Source organism: Schistocerca serialis, chromosome 9 (assembly GCF_023864345.2).
Source record: "Schistocerca serialis cubense isolate TAMUIC-IGC-003099 chromosome 9, iqSchSeri2.2, whole genome shotgun sequence".
Classification (NCBI taxonomy): Eukaryota; Metazoa; Arthropoda; class Insecta; order Orthoptera; family Acrididae; genus Schistocerca; species Schistocerca serialis.
Window position 1 is genome coordinate 85,774,517 of NC_064646.1, and position 22,125 is coordinate 85,796,641.

Sequence of the window (22,125 nt, forward strand, 5' to 3'; positions counted from 1 at the left end):
CATGAACTGCTATATATATTATGACTATTAAGGTAAATACATTGTTTGTTCTCTATTAATATCTTTCATTTGCTAACTATCCCTATCAGTAGTTAGTGCCTTCCGTAGTTTGAATCTTTTATTTAGCTGGAAGTAGTGGCGCTCGCTGTACTGCAGTAGTTCGAGTAATGAAGGTTTTTGTGAGGTAAGTGATTTCTGAAAGGTATAGGTTAATGTTAGTCAGGCCCATTCTTTTGTAGGGATTATTGAAAGTCAGATTGCGTTGCGCTAAAAAATATTGTATGTCAGTTTAAGGACAGTCTTGTATAACTGTTCAAAAAGGGGACGTTTCATATGTCGACCCTTAGCCGAGGATACCTCACTGGAATCTTCTGATTTTTTCTTGTAGTTTGTGTAATTAGTGTAGATTTTGTTTATTGCTAGCGCGTAATTATAGAGAGAATTTCCTTTGTAGTTGTAGTTTTTCATTGTTGTACAGTAAAACAATTGTGGCATGCATGTAGATTTGCAGCAAGTTTTTCGCAGCTGCGCTTGCAATTAACTAGATATTATTTTCAGTGCTATGTTAATGTGTTCTCTTATTTTTGATCTTCAAATTGTGTTTTTCTGTGTTGTCGTGTGAAATACTGTGACAATAATGGCGTGTGAAAAACGTAATACTAGGCTCCAAAGTAAACTGAGAAATGACAGTGAAGACGAAAGCAGTGTGTTAGCGCCACCGAGTAATGAATTAACTGATGTTCAAAGTAGTAATTTGGTAATTGTGCATAGGGAAATGGAGCGGGCGGCAAACAATGGCGTGGACAGTGAAACAATTAGTGAAGAGGGAAGCATTATCGATCGATCGGTCGGCAACAGCTCGCCTCAGGAATCCGAAATGACAGGACACAATTTTGCAAATACTGTAGATTCAGGTTTTGCGTCCTCGCCGTTTTCTCAAATGAGTCAAGACACATTTTCCGCTTGTCAAAATGTGAATGTTGCCGGTGCAAATTCACTGCCGAAAAGCACTGAGGAACATGTTTCAGACACCAGTGCATTGTTATTACAATTAATGCAACAAATGGGACAAAAGCTTGAAAAGTTAGACACAATGGAACAACACCAGAGACAAACACAGCAACAGTTAGACGCAATGGGACAAAATCTTCAAAAGTTAGACACCACACTTGAACAAACACGTGAAGATTTAACTAGTGAGTTACATAACATTGAATCGAAATGTCAAAAAGTCTGTAATGACGTAAAAACACAAATTTGTGAGCATTTTCAACCCATTTTTTCGCGGCATGAAAATGTATTACAGAATCACGAAGCAGCCATAAAAGAACTGCAAACCATTGTTCATGAAAATCACGACACCTTGCAAGCTAAAATTGACTCAGTTGCATCTACCGATTCGGTTACGCAACTTGCAAAAACTCAGGAAAACTTAAAGGACACAGTAGATACTTTGAAACTTGGTTCAGAAAAACATACAGAGGAAATAATTTCACTATCGGATAAAGTAGCCGAACTTTCAGATCAGTTCACTAACTTATCTACAAAGGTAGAGGATGATCTGAATAACACAACACCTGTAGCCTTCACTGACACTGAAGAGTATGTAGAAATTAGAAAATTCAAACAAAATCAAAATCAAATCAATACACAGTACAAAAGAGAAATCCGGGAAGTGCAAGATCAGTTGGCACAAGTAGTACAAGAATTACGTATTTCAGAGGACTGTCTTTATGGACTGTGAGAAAATTTTAACTTTTGACCAACATTGTATCAATAAGTGTGTGCATTTGATATCTTTGTTATTGTAATTATGAAAAATTTTTTCAAATCTGTATTGGCCACTGCCCAAACCAATTTGTAAAATTTTTTGTGGGGAGCATGGGGGCTATGTAACTAGGCTGTTTAGGTTTTTTTATTGGTAACGCCACCTCTGTATGAAAATCACTGGCTGTGCTGTGTGCAGTCTGTGTCTGCTTTGCATTGTTGTAATACTCGCCATTGTAGTGTTAGGCAACTGGTTGTGAACAGCACGTAGCGTTGCGCAGTTGGAGGTGAGACGCCAGCAGTGGTGGATGTGGGGAGATAGATGGCGGAGTTTTGTAATTTGTCATGAACTGCTATATATATTATGACTATTAAGGTAAATACATTGTTTGTTCTCTATTGATATCTTTCATTTGCTAACTATCCCTATCAGTAGTTAGTGCCTTCCGTTGTTTGAATCTTTTATTTAGCTGGCAGTAGTGGCGCTCGCTGTACTGCAATAGTTCGAGTAATGAAGGTTTTTGTGAGGTAAGTGATTTCTGAAAGGTATAGGTTAATGTTAGTCAAGCCCATTCTTTTGTAGGGATTATTGAAAGTCAGATTGCGTTGCGCTAAAAAATATTGTATGTCAGTTTAAGGACAGTCTTGTATAACTGTTCAAAAAGGGGACGTTTCACATTTATATGTCGGTTGGCCTGAACTTTGATCACCTTGCCGTAGCACAAGAGAACGATGAGACACTCCAACAGTTAATAAAAACCAATTCAACAGTCTATAATTAGAACACCAACAAATGATAGGTACAGTTAGCAGACTATGGTGTGACACATCACAAAGACGCATCCACCCATTCATACCTAAGAATTAAACACTGACGAGTCAAAGAAACTGGTACACCTGCCTAATATCTTGTGACGCCACGCGAGCACGCAAACGTGCCACAACACGACGTGGCATGGACTCGACCAGTGTTTTAAGTAGTGCTGGAGGGAACTGACACCTTGAATCTTACAGGGCTGTCCATAAATCCGTAAGAGTACGAGGGGGTGGAGATCTCTTCTGAACAGCAGATATGCTCAATAATGTTCTTGTTTCGGGGGTTTGGTAGCCAGTGGAAGTGTTTTAACTAAGAAGAATGTTCTGGAGCCGCTCTTTGGCAATTATGGATGTGTGGGGTGTCGCATTGTCCTGCTGGAATTGCCCAAGTCTTTGGGATGCACAATGGTCATGAGTGGATGGAGGTGATAAGACAGGATGCTTATGTACTTGTCACCTGCCAGCCTCGTGTCTCGATTATCAGCTGCACACGCTCCACATCATTACAGAGCCTCCACCAACTGGAACAGTCCCCTGCTGACATGCAGGGTCCATGGGTTCAAGAGGTTGTCTACATACCCACACGCCCATTCGCTCGATACAATCCGAAACGAGAGTCGTCCGACCAGACAACACGTTTCCAGTCATCAATAGTCCAATGTCGGTGTTGATGGGCCCAGGCGAGGTGTGTGTCGTGCAGTCATCAACGGTACATGAGTGGGCCTTCAGCACCGAAAGTCCACGTCAATGATGTGTCGTTGAATGGTTTGTACGCTGACACTTGTTGATGGCCCAGCATTGAAATCTGCAGCAATTTGCGGAAGGGTTGCACTTCTGTTACGTTGAACGATTCTCTTCAGTCGTCGTTGTTCCTGTTCTTGCAGGATCTTTGTCCAGCCGCATCGGAGATTTGATGTTTTTCCATATTCCTGATATTCACAGTACACTCGTAAAATGGTCGTACGGGAAAATAACCACTTCATCGCTAACTCGGAGATGCTGTGTCCCATCACTTGTGCGGCTACTGTAACGCCACGTTCAAACTCACTTAAATCTTGATAACCTACCATTATAGTAGCAGTACTCGATGTAACAACTGCGGCAGACACTTTTTGTCTTATATAGGCGTTGCCGACCTCAGCACCATATTCTGACTGTTTACACATCTCTGAATTTGAATTTGCATGCCTATACCAGTTTCTTTGGCGCTTGAGCGTAGAAAAACTATCTTAGGGGTTTCCACAGAGCTGGCGCATCCAAGCAAACTCCCATCAGTCAAGTTGGCGATGGAACTTTTCATATGGACAGATATGAAAAAGCACTGCCGACTTTGGACACAGGCATGTGTGGAGTATCAAAGGAGTAATATAGGACAACACTCGGCCCCTACTTTAGGCACACTCAAAATTGAGCCCGGATGATTACATGCCGAATGATTATAGCATGTATACCTGGATTTGGTTGGCCCCCTTACAGTATCGGGGGGATTTAAATGTATCTTATAAGTTGCTGATAGAGTGTCAGGATGGGTTGAGCCCACTCCACTGCTGGACATCATGGCGGAGTCAACAGCAAGAGGCTTTACAGAACTGTGGATTGCACTATTTGCATGACTCATTCTCGAATCGTTGTCAAGTGTGTGGAGTGGAACTGCCTACTACCCTGAAAGCAACGGTTTCATAGAGCGGTGGCATCACACTTTCAAAGTAGCATGGAATACCATGGAAGTCTTTCTTGGGTGTTATTAAGTGTGGGATCAGCTTTCAAGCAGGACTAACCAGCCTCGTTGGCGGAAATTCTGTATGGACAAACCCAAAACCCACTAACAGGACTCGTCGAACTAGTACTCCAAAGATTTGCCTGAATTAGTCGAACGAGTAAAGATGCATACTGCCAAGATTCACACTTCTCCCCTGCAGTGTCATGGTTCTCCGTGAGTATTTGAATACACAGAACTGAAACACTGTGAGTTTGTAGTATTGCATGATGATACAATCACTTCAAACAGCCTTAAACGGGGCCAGACAAAGTGCTTTACCGAAGCGATAACACATTTGACATCAGCCTACATGGAAGACGATCAACAGTTTCGGTATATAGGCTGAAACCAATGTGGATACTACAAGACAGGGACACTTTTCCACTTTGCAGGGTGAGTTAGAGGATTCTCACAATGCTCAGTAGGAAGGGACTGCCCCAACCACGCCCCTACTGCTACACCAGCTAATGCGACACAATCATGCTATGGATGCTGGTGCAGACCACCACCGCACCTCGATGACAATATTATCAAACAGATCAAAAATAAATTCTTGGTTGACAGCGCAAATACTGTGCAGTAATAGGAGCCAGGAACAGGTTTTGATTTTTTTCTTCTCTCACAGATAAAATTATTTGCAGCTGTGGTGTTAAGAGACAGTTGTAACTACTTAACATTTGACATTCAAATTTATTGTACCTTTACTTTTCTCACAGGTACATCCTTCTTCTACTAAATATATGATGGTTCTCTTGTCACTATTGTCTGCAGCTCGTGGTCTAGTAGCTAGCATTGCTGCCTCTGGATCAAAAGGTCCCGGTTTGGATTCCCTGCCAGGTTGCGGATTTTCTCTGCCTGGGGACTGGGTGTTTGTATTGTCCTCAACATTTCGTCATCATCATCATCATTCGTAACAGTGGCAAGACTGGACTGTGAAAAAATTGGGGGTTTGTACGGGCAGTGATGACCGCTCAGTTGAGCGCTGCACAAACCAAGCATCATCATCTTGTCAATATTATACACTCATGCTCATAAATTAAGGATAATTGCAGAATGTGGTGCCACACAAACCACTACACAAAACTGGCGCTAATATCATAGGCACATTGGGAACACACACGACACAGATCTGTAAGTCCACGGTATTGGTGATAAGTTGAGAAAACCGTCCCGAAACACATGTGCTACAAAACGCCACTGTTTCCTGCTCGTGTACCCCAACATCAATATGGAATATGATCACCATGCACACGTACACGGGCCACACAATGGGTTGGCATACTCTGTATCAGGTGGTCGAGCAGCTGCTTGGGTATAGCCTCCCATTCTTGCACCAGTACCTGTCGGAGCTCCTGAAGTGTCCTAGGGGTTTGAAGGCGTGCAGAGATACGTCGACCGAGAACATCCCAGACGTGCTCGATGGGCTTTAGGTCTGGAGAACAGGCAGACCACTCCATTTGCCTGATATCTTCTGTTTCAAGGTACTCCTCCACGATGGCAGCTCGGTGGAGCTGTGCGCTATCGTCCATCAGGAGGAAGGTGGCACCCACTGCATCCCTGAAAAGGCGGACATACTGGTGCAAAATGACGTCCCGATACCACTGACTGTTACAGTTCCTCTATCAAAGACATGCAGGAGTGTACGTGCACCAATCATAATCCCACCCCACACCATCAAACCACGACCTACATACTGGTCCCTTTCAAGGACATTAAGGGGTTAGTATCTGGTTCCTGGTTCACGTCAGATGAAAACCCGGCGAGAATCACTGTTCAGACTATACCTGGACTCGTCCGTGAACATAACCTGGGACCACTGTTCCAATGGCCATGTACTGTTTCTTGACACCAGGCTTTACGGGCTCCTCTGTGACCAGGGGTCAGTGGAATACACCTTGCAGGTCTCTGGGCGAATAAACCATCTGTTCAGTCGTCTGTAGACTGTGTGTCTGGAGACAACTGTTCCAGTGGCTGCGGTAAGGTCCCGAGCAAGGCTACCTACAGTACTCCGTGGTCGTCTGTGGGCACTGATGGTGATATATCGGTCTTATTATGGTGTTGTACGCTGTGGACGTCCCGCACTGTAGCGCCTCGACACGTTTCCTGTCTTCTGGAATAGTTGCCATAATCTTGAGACTACATTTTGTGGTACACGGAGGGTCTGTGCTACGACCTGCTGTGTTTGGCCAGCCTTCAGTCGCCCTAGTATTCTACCCCTCATAACGTCATCAATATGTTTTCTTTGAGCTATTTTCAACACACAGTCACGATTAGCACGTCTGAAAAAGTCTGCACACTTACTCGCTGCATCGTACTCTGATATGCACCAAAAAACCTGTGCGTATGTGTACTGCTGCCAGCGCCACCGTGCGACGACCGCAGGTCAAATGCATCGCATGGTCATACCCCGAGGTGATTTAAACCCACAAACCGCCCACCAGAGCATTGTTTCACCATGTATCAGCATTAACCTTAATTTATGAGCATGAGTGTATTTCTAATATCAGCAACGTTCTGATATGTGTTTGAATTATATATTGTATGGTGTTTATTTTTTCTCTTTCTCCTAACGTATAATTTTATGTAACATGTTTTATTGTGTATCTTTGTACATTTCATGTAGTTGTTCCACTAACGGGTATTACAGCGTACAGTGGAAACGCCTTATGTACATATTGCGTACACAATTCCCCTTGTACTCCACACTGCAAGGCGGGGGTTGGGGGAAGGTCTATGCAGCAACGACAAGATCAATAACATCAAAATTTAGAAATGATCGAACCAGTTTGGACTGACGGAGGAAGAAACGAACTTTACCACGCAAAACACTGTCAAGTGTTGGTTCTTCAGAGAGAAAAGAGGCAGTGTGCTCTTGTAATACGTTGTGTTCGTATGTGTCTTATATTGTGTAAAACAATATTCAATAAAGTAGTTATTATTGACTAAACAGTGTGTTCGATCGTCATTAGTTCTGTTCAACTAAGGCGTCGGTAACTACGAGTGTCAATGGCTGAAGCATCACACATTCCAGGCTTGCCACGAATACTGGTACTTCCTTGACAAGGCGAATCCCAATCACATCGTTGCACATGCACAACGGATAAATATGAAGGTCATTTCGAAATGCTTCCTTTTTGTGTTGAATTGGTCTGTCCGAGCAAGGCGACAGAATGCAGCGGCAGGAGAGCATTCCAAAATGGCGTCTGCATGGAGGTGAGTATGAAACAGAGGTGCGCCATTGAATTCATCATTCCTGAACAAATTGTGCCAACTGAAATCCATCGACGCTTGCTGAAGGTGGCTGGAGGCGGTGCAGTAAATTTGAGTAATGTGAGGCGGTGGGCCCGGAATTTGAGTAGTGGTGAAACGTATGTCCACATCAATAACGCTCTCGTCGATCCTGCTTAGTTAGTATCCCTCATGACCAACAGTGTCTTGATCAGCTCATCCGTGATGACTGGTAGTTTACAACAAGGAATTGCATATGCAGTCAAATGTCGTCTATAGCTCTTTGTCAAGATGCTACCCAAACTCTGTTATCACAAAGTGCGAAAAAAGAAGAAGAAGAAGATGAAGAAATCAAATGGAAATCTTTCGGGAATTGCTGGACCAATGGGATGGGGAGGGGGGGGGGGGGGGGTGTGAAGGTTACAATTTTCTGAACACCAGCATTATTGGAGATGAGATGTATTGTCACCACCACCAGACGGAATACAAAAGGCGGTCCATCGAGTGGTGACATGCGAATTCTCCAAACCAAGGACAAGTTCAAGATGCATCCGTCTATAAGGAAAGCAATGTGCGAAGTCCGGTTCTTTTTGTTGCTCAGGGCATAAAGCAGCCTTCAATTCAGAATGCTACAAGACGGCGCTGACTAGGTTGAAAGCCCGAATTTTCAGGGTCGGGCTAAAGAAGAAGTTAAATTTACGCTTGAAACACGATTACACCAGGCCCAAAACACTTTTGCGATCGTTGAACTTATGGGCAAATTTGACTGTGCTGTCCTATCGTATCCATCGCAAAGTCGTGATGAAGCATCTTTGACCTTGAGCCTATGAAAGATGGGCTATGTGTTCAAGATTTTCCAGGCTTAAATGTCGTTGTAAAAGATGCAAGACAGTGTCTGACGTGGTCCAGGTTTCTGTGAGTGCTACGTAGAGGAACTTGTTTATAATTGGCAAAAATGCATACGGAATGGTGGTGGTTATTATCAAAATGAGAGAGTGAAATCTTGGTCTGTGTTACTGTGCTTTCTGTGTCTGTGCAAGTTTCCATGAAACTATGTGGGGGCATTAATTTCGGAATAATGCTCGTGAAATCCCTGTAGACACAATTGTACCTTTTAGATGCAACAGTGGCCCGAAACGAGATGTGTTTCAAAGAATTTAAGAATTTAGACCCACAATTTAGCTGCAAAAAAAATCTCTACCTTGTTATTTTTGGGCTTCGCTAACAAAATGATAAGACCTCCTCTGACGTCTGTGTCGATAGGAAGCTTTTATAGTACATTTCTCTGAATGCAGGCGCTGTATTTGTAGCGTTCGGCCAGATTCCTTTAAAGCCGCTCGCTGCACGTTCTGCAGAGATGTAATTAATAACGGCCAGAGAGGAAAGCAGGATGTACCAGATTAATTACTCTGCAAAGCAGCAGAGATTAATGAATTATGAGCGAAATAATTACGGCTTCCCTGTTGGCGTTCTTTCTCTTCGCAGCGCAGAGGCCGGATCATAAAGGAACATCAAACGGACAGAAAGGCTTCTGCTAGAGAGATTCACCACTTAGGCAAAAAAAAAAACCTCGAACCGTCCTTTGCACCTACCCTGCGAAAGATTGGCGAGGGGATAACTGCTAAGTGTTTTACGTGAGGAAAAATCGAGAGGAGAAAAGAAGTTTATGAAAACATGGATAAATTACAAGATTGAGTTCTGCCTGTTTTAAAACTCGTAAATTATTTTCATGTTACTTTCGTTGCCCAGGCATGTTACAGCACAAATACGCCATCGTCAGTGAGTTGTTATTTTACTAATATAACGAAAATACGATGTTTATATTCGTACTGTACACATAAACAATTCGCTTGAAGCTGTTGTTTTAAAAGTGTCTTAAGAGCTTGGATGACTACTGTCGTTTCGACGCACCCGTGTGTACGTTCAAATTGTACATACTTTATTCTCATTTACACTTATGTACTATTTTTGCTGGATGTAAGAGGACAAATTTCATACACCAGCACGGCTCTGTCTGGTTTGATGTTTTATAACCTGGCTCGCATGATCAGGTTAATTTTCTGTATGCAATTTTTTAAAAACCTATAGTCATCAGTTTTCTGCAGATCAGAAAGCCTCTTTGCCCTCCTCCAACCTGCGATATTCTTGTTTTGTTTTCGGAATTTCCTTGGAATCATGAAAAAGACTTTTTCGCAATGGAATGTATGCATGATAGCGTTCCGAAGTAGACTTACTACGCGCTCACACTGCTGAGTACAGCTGGGATTGTGGCAGCCTTCTAAGCTGCGCGAGCAGTCTGGGTCAAAGAGAGTCCACGACTCTGCGCATGTTTCGTGGAATGGGCTGCAGCAGCATACAACAATTAAGTGAAAATGTGAAGTTAATATGATTTTAATTATACAAAAATTGTGACTTACTTTACAAAAGTGTACTCGAGGATTACCTAGTGAAATGAAATGATCGTATGGCGTTGTTGACCGGGAGGCCCCATTCGGGGGAGTTCGGCCGCCGTATTGCAAAACCTTTCTAGTTGACGCCACATCGGCGACTTGCGCGCCAATGATGATGGACATACAACACCCAGTACCCTGCCGGGAATCGAACCTGGGCCCCCTGCGTGGTAGGCGGTAACGCTACCGCTACGCTCCGGAGGCGGACGTACCTAGTGAATAGAAAGTACTGACCATAGGAGAAATACAGGGTGTTTATAAATGAATATCGGGGTTTAAACGCTTTTTAATATTTATTATATTAAAGTTACAGTTATAATGATATGTCAAATGAAAGAGCAACTCAAACAGTTTTACCAAAAACCTTATAAATGTTCAATGTGAGCACCATTTGTCACACGGCACACATCAAGTCTATAGCCGATTTAATCCCACACGTTGGTAAGTGTGTCTTCAGTGATTGTGGCAACAGCTCCTTCAATCCGGTTTCTTAATTAAAGAAGGTAGGCTGGTAGCGGAGGCACTTACACACGATCCTTGATGAAGCCCCAAAGGAAAAAATCGCATGGTGTTAGGTCGGCTGAACGTGGAGGCCACGCAAAGTAAGTCCTGTCATTGGGCCCCTTGCGGCCTATCCAGCGCTTGGGTTCAGTGAAGTTAAACCAATCTAGCGGATTGCGGCGGAAACATTGCGCGCTGTGCATGCGCACTGGTGTCACACTCAACTATTTGAGTCGCTCTTTCATTTGACATAACATTTATAACTGTAAGTTTAATGTAATAAATATTATAAAACGTTATTATTATTTATTTAGCTTATGTAGTTTTCAAGTACAAATGGTTTCATGTTTAAATACATACAGACAGATAAAGATAAAATCAACATACATTATAACACATAAATAATGTCTCGTCTTATAGACATGGAAGCTGCATAGAGTTCTCGAATGGATCCTTTAAATGCACGTTTTGGGCATTCCTGAATGATGTGCTGGATCGTTTGCTCTGGATGTCCACAATCGCACTGTGGTGAATCTCGTATGCCCCATCTACAGAGCATCTCGCTACTTCTGCCATGATCAGTTCCGAGTCTATTGAGTATAACCCAAGTTCTTCTTGGCAGGTCTGTACCAGGTAGGTTTCCACCAGGTGATATTTCATTGCAGTTCTTGGATAGTCCGGTCTGGGACCATTCATTTTTCCATGAATCCATAGCATCGTAAGACGTAGCCATAAGGTATTGAACTGTTCTCCATGGTGGTCTTCTAGATCTTAGTCGGGAAGGATTTGGGGCAATGTCCAGATGGATTGGAAGGTTGGTATTGGAGGAGATTTTACGCCATTCATTAACTAAGGCGGTTTGCCGCCTAAGATGTGGTGGAGCTATACTGCAGAGAACAGGAAACCAAGGTAGTGGGGTGGATTTAATGGTCCCAGTTATAGTTCTCATGGTATTGTTTAGTTGAGTATCCACTTTAGACGTGTGGCTGCTGTTAAGCCAAACAGGGCTGCAATATTCCGCAACAGAGTATACCAGCGCTACAGAAGAAACCTTCAGAGTATGTACATCAGCTCCCCAGCTAGTATTGGCGAGCTTTTGAATAATATTATTTCTTGTACGTATCTTAGCAGCAGTATCTATTAGGTGTGGTTTGAATTAAGTGTGGTTTGAATGTTAGCGATCTATCCAATTTAATACCAAGATATTTTGGGTTTGGGTTATGCTTTAACTTTCTACCAGCAAAGGTAACGTCAAGGGATCGGCTTGCCTGTTGGTTGTTTAAATGAAACACTGTAACTTCTGACTTCATTGGGTTAGGAATTAATCTCCAAGATCTGAAATATTTACCCATTACTCCAAGGTCTTGGTTAAGGGAGTTTTCACACTGTTCGAAACTTTCATGTTGCACAGCCAGGGCCATGTCATCTGCATAACAGAACTTCCGCGCATTTGTTGTTGGTATGTCGCTTATGTACACATTGAAAAGTAATGGTGCCAATACAGAACCTTGTGGTAAGCCGTTGTTTGAAACAATAGTTCGACTCTTCTTTCCTTCTAGATGAACTTCAAGGGTTCTATTGCTGAGCATATCACTTAGTAATTTGTGCAAGGTCTGGCAAGGGATAATCTCAAGTATCTTGCTAAGAGACCATGCCTCCACACAGTATCGTATGCAGCGGTTAAATCTATAAATACAACAGCTGTTTTAAGTTTCCGTTCATAACTGTTCTCGATATGTGTTGTTAAAGCCAGTACTTGGTCGCAACAGTTACGTTGTGGTCGCAAACCAGCCTGCTCGATGGGGATTGTATCATTCAAAGTCGTCCCAATACGATTATAAAATAGTCTCTCCAGGAGTTTGAAGCAGGTGCTCAGGAGAGAGATTGGTCTAAAATGTTCGGGCTTGTCTGGTGTTTTCCCAGGTTTTAACATTGGCAATACGTTAGATCTTTTGAATATCTTAGGCACTCGGCCTTCTTCAAGGATGTTATTGTAGAAGTTCACGAGCCAGTTGATAACTTTTTTCCCACTATGTTTAATCAATTCTGGGTATAAGTCATCTGACCCAGCTGCCTTCCTAGTTTTGATGTTCGAGATAACCGTTTTCAGTTCTTCCACTGTGAAAGGTGCTGCAGGATGTGATCTTTCAGTAGCTTGTCTCCACCGGGTTTTAATTAGTTTCTTAATGTTTCTGGCGGTTTCTTTGTCAAGAGGTGCCCAGGACATATTGGCTATTCGGCCTGCAATTGCATTGGGAGTGGTTTTTGCTCTTTCACAGGGATTGTATGCACCAGATCCTAGTTTCCTGAGTAGGGCCCACGCTTTTCCTCTGGACTTTCTAAAGTCTATACCTTCCACGTTTTTTTTCCACTTTTCTCTTCGGGCGCTGTCAAGTGACTCGATAAATTCCTCTGCCACTTCCCTGTCTCCCGATTCTTTGAACTCATTATGGAGGCGTTCAGTTGTTTCATTCCAGGCAGGTGTATTTTCTCTCCTGAAACCGCGTGGTATAGTTTTCTTAGCTCATGCAATAAGAGCTTTACTAAATCGTTCATAGTTGTTAATGATTGGCTTTATCCACCGTACAGTAGCATCGGCACGTTTTGCGTATGACTCCCAATCGGCCTTTTCAAAATTCCATCTTGGATTTGGAGCTGTTTTTATAAGAGGGACTTGTATTACAACGTGGACAATGATAGGTCTATGCTGGCTGTGTGGGAAGTTAGTTAATATTTTCCTGTTTGATGGGTAACCTTTACCCTTGTGGTCTCTACTAACAAAGCACAGATCTGGGTTGAAACCGCGTTGCCATCTAGCTGACCAGAAGGTGTGTCTCTCTTTAGCATCATATATTAGTTGCAGGTCTTCAATATCTGCCCACTCAAGTAGGGCTTGACCATTATCATCGTTTTCACTATAGCCCCATAAACTGTGGTGGCTATTGAAATCGCCCATTAAGAGGGTAGGGTATTTTGTTTCAGGGAGTGCTTCTTATGGCCATTGGATGTTAGGAGGCTTATATACATTGACTATTGTGAGGTTACTTACTAGTGTTTCTATTAAAAATATGTTTTCCGAAGAACTAATTTTTATTGGAGCCCAGTTATCAATGTCAATGTGCACGTATGTAGCATATCCATAGTTTTCATGGTGAATAGCTCCAGCAACGGAGTATCCAGTTATGAGAACTCTTTTCATGAGATCTGCCTCGTGGTTTACATGCGTTTCTTGGACCAGTATGACATGTATATTGTTATCCCGTGCTAGTCTTGAGAGGATATCACATTTAGTCTTACTTATACCTTCTATATTAATTTGCAGTACTCGGACTGATGGGCCGAGGTCTCTTGTCATTGGGTTTTGAGAAGACCCATTCATTTTATTGTTTGCTTCCATTTGCACTTTTAAGCCGCGAGATGAGTTCACACTCATAGTGCAGCGCCACGATAGTAGTAGACTTTTAGCTACCTTTCGGCATTGCCCGGGGTGTACCGCTTGGAGGCAGTCTACTTTTACACCCCCGATATTCATTTATAAACACACTGTATTCACTGTGATTCAGCTCTCCTACCTATCGCTTTTATGCAACCCACAACGCCTCCAAGAACAACGCACGAGATTTTCACGTTCTCTCGCTTGCTATGCACAGGCTATTAATCCAACAGAAAAAAATTAACAGGACTTTTTTGTAGGAAATTTAACGTAGCAAAATTTTGTACTGGGATACGTTTTTGCTGGAGGCCACGGTTTTCGAGTTATTCAAGAAAAACGCATTTGGAGGTTACTTTTGGACGTTTTTCTTGAATAATTCGAAACCTACAGCCTCTAGCGAAAACGTATCCTGGTACAAAATTTAGCAACATTAAATTCCCTACAAAAAGGCACTGTTCATTTTTCTGTAGGACTAACAGTTTGGGTGTTGTGAGAGAGAATATGAAAATCCTGCCCTTGGTATTTAAACGTATTGCGGGTTGCATAAAATCCATGCCGAATCACCCCGTATAATATGCACTGTATATGTACTGATGCCAACAATAGCACTAACTTAAATATGTTCGTAATATGCTCAGATAAGCATAAACAATGTGTATTCAATCACGTCGGGATCAAATAGAGTACTATTTTGGTAATGAAAAATGGAAACTCGTGTAAAAAGCGCGTAATGTATGAGGCTTGTAACCAGACCCATACCAAGATCATCTTGCGACTTTGGGAGAACTGCCGAAGCTGCACCCCCTTCCCTCTAAAATCACCTTTCTGCATTTTTTTCTATACAGATTTAGAAAATTTTATAATTTTATAAGGAAGTTTGACAAACATGAAGCATTATCGAGAAATATTATTTAAATGAACTATAGCTATGAAAAATTTGCACACAATAAAAATAAATGGATCATTATAGTAAATGAATTACAAATACAGTCGATACCGTTTATAGTGACATCACTTTTAACGACGTATTGGCTGTAACAACGAAATCTAATGGTCCCATCTAAATGCTACGTCAACGCTATATTTTTAAAAAAAAGTCGCTTAGTGTGACATCGCCTATTGTGGCTTATCGTATAAAGCGACGTATTTTTATATTATATTTTCTGAGAAATATATCGACTGTAGCGCCCAATGTCCGTTTTTGTTTGCTATGTATTTGTGGATTACTACCAATAATATAACGTTTATGTGAAACTCTTGTTTCCTGCAGATTATTGGTATCAAATTCGGCGTTAAAACGAACGCATCGTCAAAAGCAAAACGCATACGCACATCTTAAGAGCCAAAAGCAAAGATAAATAATTACCTTAACTAGGACAATGCATTGTGATATGCTTTACTGTATTGCATTTAGAGATAAAGCATTTGGTTAAAAAAACTAAACAACACTGTCTTCATAGTGATTGTAGAAAACCAGAAAATTAAATGCCAAAACGGTTTTCCAAAGTACAGAAGTGGAACAACAGTGTATTCGTTATTGATGTTTTGTGGTTATGTGTGTCAGATATACTCAATGTGTTACGTAGAGTACATCTCATTTGTCCGACATTTTAAAGGGAAACATAGAAGAAAGTGTAAGCCTTCGTGTCATTTATGTGTAGAGTATTGTCTTTTCTTCTTGCTACTGTTGATTAATTTTTGTAATACAGTAACTGGAACGACATGTGCCATTAATGACTGTTATACTATACAGCACTTGCAGTTTTAAACATGCTCAACATTTTATCTCATTCATTATCCAAGACCGTGTTCGACATCATTGAACAAACAGCTTTCTCTACGTCTACATCCATACTCCGCAAGCCACCTGACGGTGTGTGGCGGAGGATACCTTGAGTACCTCTATCGGTTCTCCCTTATATTCCAGTCTCGTATTGTTCGTCGAAAGAAAGATTGTCGGTAGGCCTCTGTGTGGGCTCTAATCTCTCTGATTTTATCCTCATGGACTATTCGTGAGATATACTTAAGAGGGAGCAATATACTGCTTGACTCCTTGGTGAAGGTATGTTCTCGAAACTTAAACAAAAGCCCGTACCGAGCTACTGAGCGTCTCTCTTGCAGAGTCTTCCACTGGAGTTTATCATCTCCGTAACGCTTTCGCGATTACTAAATGATCTTGTAACGAAGCGCGCTGCTCTCCGTTGGATCTTCTCTATCTCTTCTATCAACCCTATTTGGTACAGATCCCACACCGGTGAGCAATATTCAAGCAGTGGGCGAACAAGAGTACTGCAACTTACTTCCTTTGTTTTCGGACCACATTTCCTTAGGATTCTTCCAATGAATATCAGTTTGGCATCTGATTTACCGACGATTAATTTTATATGGTCATTCCATTTTAAATCACTCCTAATGCCTTCTCCCAGATAATTTATGGAATTAACTGCTTCCAGTTGCTGACCTGCTATATTGTAGCTAAATGATAAAGAATCTTTCTTTCTATGTATTCGCAGCCCATTACACTTGTCTACATTGAGAGTCAGTTGCCATTCCCTGCACCATGTGTCAATTCGTTGCAGATCCTCCTGCATTTCAGTACAATTTTCCATTGTTAGAACCTCTCGATATACAACAGCATCATCCGCAAAAAGCCTCAGTGAACTTCCGATGTTATCCACAAGGTTATTTATATATATTGTGAATAGCAACGGTCCTATGACACTCCCCTGCGACACACCTGATATCACTCTTACTTCGGAAGACTTCTCTCCATTGAGAATGACATGCTGCGTTCTGTTATCTAGGAACTCTTCAATCTAATCACACAATTGGTCTGATAGTCCATATGCTCTTACTTTGTTCATTAAACGACTGTGGGGAACTGTATGGAACGCCTTGCGGAAGTCAAGAAACACGGCATCTACCTGGGAACCCGTGTCTATGGCCCTCTGAGTCTCGTGGACGAATGGCGCGAGCTGGGTTTCACACGATTGTCTTTTTCGAAACCCATGCTGATTCCTATAGAGTAGATTTCTAGTCTCTAGAGCCGGCCGGAGTGGCCGTGTGGTTCTAGGCGCTACAGTCTGGAGCCGAGCGACCGCTACGGTCGCAGGTTGAAATCCTGCCTCGGGCATGGATGTGTGTGATGTCCTTAGGTTTGTTAGGCTTAATTAGTTCTAAGTTCTAGGCGACTGATGACCTCAGAAGTTAAGTCGCATAGTGCTCAGAGCCATTTAGTCTCTAGAAAAGTCATTATACTCAAACGTAATATGTGTTGCAAAATTCTACAACTGATCGACGTTAGAGATATAGGTCTATAGTTCTGCACATCTGTTCGACGTACCCTTCTTGAAAACGGAGATGACCTGTACCCTTTTCCATTCTTTTGGAACGCTACGCTCTTCTAGAGACCTACGGTACACCGCTGCAAGAAGGGGAGCAAGTTCCTTCTGTTCGACGTACCCTTCTTGAAAACGGAGATGACCTGTACCCTTTTCCATTCTTTTGGAACGCTACGCTCTTCTAGAGACCTACGGTACACCGCTGCAAGAAGGGAAGCAAGTTCCTTCGCGTACTCTGTGTAAAATCGAACTGGTATCCCATCAGGTCCAGCGGCCTTTCCTCTTTTGAGCGATTTTAATTGTTGCTACTTCTTTCTTCACTTATTAAATGTTTTCGCATTTTGCTGGCATTTTATTTCTGTGCGTACTACATAAAAATAACAAAAATTTCTCTAAAGTCCCTTTCCAAAATACTGTATTGTAAATACTGTAGGTGCTCTGTGTTTCTGATACCTTTTGAAGTGTTAATTCCATGGCACCCTAAAATTTACGGATACGAAATTTTCGTAAAAAAACTAAGAAAATCCTGATTTATGCGGTTATCGGGTATAACGATTGTTAACCATCGGTCCCTTCGAAGTCATTATAACCGGTTTCGACTGTAGTATAAAGTTTCTAAAAAACTGAAAGTAAAATAAAATCCTTAATTAAATGATAGTACAACTAGTGTAAATTGGTCTGAGCGGAAGTACAATAAGATACGATTTTAATTGCTCCTCATAAATCATTAATTAGAAATAAAAGAAAATAGGGTAAATTAAAAGTTGAGAAAGTGTCCCTTTCCAGGGAGTGTATTTTTATTACAATTGTCGGGTATGTCACTGAAGTGATGTTTAGCACCTGTGTCGTAACGTATCGACTGGACAGTTAAATGTGACACTCTGTTTTCACCCATACTCAACCTTCAATTTTTTTTTTACTGAAACGTCGTTCACAAAACGTTGTGAACAGTCACTTGCACTGCAATACATAACCTAGAAGCTACTTCAGTATTTGAGTATGCACATCTTAAACCATTCTTTGGAAAAAAAGCCTGCTTACTTGATACAGCACCTTCTCATCGACCTTTGAGATCTTGTGTGAACCAAATGCACTGCTGCCATATAATCCACTTTAGCGACAGTTGTCTGTACGGCAGTGGTATTCTCTTTATAATGCTACTTGTACGAAATGACACTGTAGAAATGATTAGGTGACAACAGAGTTGGTTTACAAATGCGGCCTGAGGCAAGACCGCCTAATCATACACGTAATATAGGAAGAGGTGGGGTAGGAGAACTTCTTTCCCAATTAATTATTATATGTCTTAAATTTTTGTCCAGTTTTAGCGCCCTCTATGTGCGTGCACCCTTAATAGGAGCCCATCACGCCACCTCTTCGGTACAACCCTGCTTATAACTACAAGAATGGTCTGCCAATCTCCACTAGCAAATAAATACGTATAGAACTGCGTAAATACGACTGACTGCCTTGGATGACGCACCCTCAGAAGATATGCAAGTGTGTTGATAACTTATGGAATGTTGTCTAGTGTGCCCTATATTTCTGCGGCATAGTGAAATTGCAAGTTCTACAGTGAGATTGTCACTCTGCAGCAGAGTGTGCGCTGATATGAAACTTCCTGGCAGATTAAAAATGTGTGCCGGACTGAGACTCGAACCCAGGATCTTCGCCTTTTGTAGGCAAATGCTCTACCAACTGAGCTACCCAAGCACGACTCAAGACCCGCCAACACAGCTTCAATTCTGCCAGTACCTAGCCTCCTATCTTCCAAACTCCACAGAAGCTCTTCTGCGAACCTTGCAGAACTAACGCTCCTGGAAGAAAGGACATTGCAAAGAAATGGCTTAGCCACAACCTGGGGGATGTTTCCAGAATGAGATTGTCACTCTGTAGCGGAGTGTGAGCTGATATGAAACTTCCTGGCAGATTAAAACAGTATACCGGACCGAGACTCGAACTCGGGACCTTTGCTTTTCGCGGGCAAGTGCTCTGCCAACTGAGTTACCAAAGCACGACTCACGACGCTCCCTCACAGCTTCAGTACTGCCAGTACCTAGTCTCCTACCTTCCAAACTTCACAGAAGCTCTTCTGCGAACCTTGCAGAACTAGCACTTCTGGAAGAAAGGATATTGCGGAGACCTGGCTGAGCCACAGTCTGGGGGATGTTTCCAGAAGTTTCGCAGAAGAGTTTCTGTGAAGTTTCGAAGGTAGGAGACTAGGTAGTGGCAGTATTGAAGCTGTGAGGGGGGGTCGTCAGTCGTGCTTGGGTAGCCCAGTTGGTAGAGCACTTGCCCTCAAAAGGCAAAGGTCCTGAATTCGAGTCTCGGCCCGGCACACAGTTTTAATCTGCCAGGAAGTTTATTGCAAGTTCTGTATGGTGTAATGCGGCATGTGGCTGAACTGTGATTCGACGAAAGATTTCAACCAACTGTGCTCGAGTGACGCCCCCATCATCTTGGCTCTGTATAGGCCCACGCACTTTATTTGCAATACACCCTGTTCGAGATGCAGGCACATGATTCTCCAGACAAACGGTCTGCTGTCATACCAGTAAGGACAGAAAGCAGCTAACCATGCGTGTGTTCCACGTTTCCAGGAATAGCATGTGCAAGATGACATCTGCTATGCTTTTAGGTGCCTCCATGTTCCCAGGAAGAACATGTGCATGATGATGTCTGCTACACATCCATCTTACCAGGAAGAACATTTGCATGATGACACCTGCTGTGTCTTTCTGGGATGAAAATGCATATTATGACAGTGGTTGGTTTGTTTGTGGGGCGCTCAGCTGCGTGGTTACCAGTGCTGTGATGACATCTGCTTTGTTCTCAAGCCTGCGTCTTCCTGGGAAGAACATGTGAATGATGGCATCTGCTGTGTTTTTACATCTCCGTCTTAAAGGAGAGAACAAGCACATGGTGACATTTGCTGTGTTCTTAGGCCTCCATATTCCCGGGTAGAAGATTTGTGTGATGGCATCTGCTGAGTTTTTACTTCTCCGTCTTGCTGGAGAGAACAAACACATGATGACATCCGCATCTTCCCAGGAGGAACAAGTGCATAATGACAACAGCTGTGTTTTTACGCCTCCGTCTTCCAGGAGAGAGGTAGCACATGATGACAACTGCTGTGTTTTTATGCCTCTGTCTTCCCAGGAAGAACATGTGAATGAAGCATCGGCTGTTTCTGCACCTCCATCTTCTCGGGTAAAATATGTGCATGATAACATCTGCTGTATTTCTACCCGTCCATCTTCTCTGGCAAAACCTGTACAAGATGACAGGAACGTTGAAACAAATTGTAAATGCTCATGAAATATTTTCGTGAAACAAAATTGAAAATAGTGATTTTCAGTAACTGTACAGGAAGAATGGGCGTTATTGCATCAACATGAAGTTGATGATATCATTCACAGCATGCCCCGTCGTTGCCAGGCCTGTATTCCTGCCAGAGGCGGTCACACCCCATACATTAACTGGTTGTCGGAATGTGTGTGCAAATCCTTTAAGTTGGAAAAAACGAAGAATATTTGTGTCTACCATTATGCATGTTGCAGCTGTTTACGTTATTTATTCTTTACATTGTTTCTACTTTACTATCACATTGTTTTGTTGCAATGTAAAAGCAACCTTGCATGATTTCCGTTTTTTGCCTTTATTTTGGAAACTAGTGTACCCTCGACGACATCTGTTACCACCTGCACGCAGACAGTAATTCCTGCAGAGATGCTCGCAAGCCTTGGAGAGTGGTTGGTGGATACTGACGAGATGCAACCCGTCTCCGTAGTGCATCCTATACATGCTCTATGTGATTCAAATCGGGACAGCGAGGAGGTTCAAAAATCGCTCTGAGCACTATGGGACTAAACATCTATGGTCATCAGTCCCCTAGAACTTAGAACTACTTAAACCTCACTAACCTAAGGACATCACACAACACACAGTCATCACGAGGCAGAGAAAATCCCTGACCCCGCCGGGAATCGAACCCGGGAACCCGGGCGTGGGAAGCGAGAACGCTACCGCACGACCACGAGCTGCAGACACAGCGAGGAGGTCACGTCATGTGTGAAACCTCTTCCGTTTCCAAGAAAACATCAATCACCCATGCTCTGTGAGGTCGAGCATTACCGTCCATCAATAAGAAGTCTGGGCGCACATCCCCTCGCAACAACCACACATCAGGTCCGAAGATCTCGTCACGATATCTGACAGTAGTTATACCTTGCCGATTCACCCGTACAATTTCATGAAGAGATGTTCTACGTCTACATCTACATCTACATCTACATATATACTCCGCTAGCCACCAATCAGTGTGTGGCGGAGGGCACAATTCGCACCAAAGTCATATTTCCCCCCCGTCTGTTCCACTCGCGGATCGCGCGAGGGAAAAACGACTGTCTGAACGCCCCAGTACGAGCTCAAATTTCCCTTATCTCTGAATGGTGATCACTGAGCGATTTGAAAGTTGGTAGTAATAATATATGCTCCACATCATCGGCGAAAATCGGATTTCGGAATTTAGTGAGCAGCCCCTTCAGTTTAGCACGCCGTCTATCTGGAAGTGTGTCCCACTTCAAAGTTTGTATTTTATTTGTAACGCTCTCGCGATGGATACATGTATCAGTCACGAATCTTGCCGCTCTTCTTTGGACCTTTCCAATCTCTTGAATGAAACCCAACTGGTAAGGGTCCCATACAGACGAACAATACTGCACTTACTAATAATGAGAGATAACTGCCAGTCATTACACCACGCATTTATTTTCTGCAAATCCTCATTGATTTGTTTACAACTTACGTGTGATACTACTTTTCCTTAGA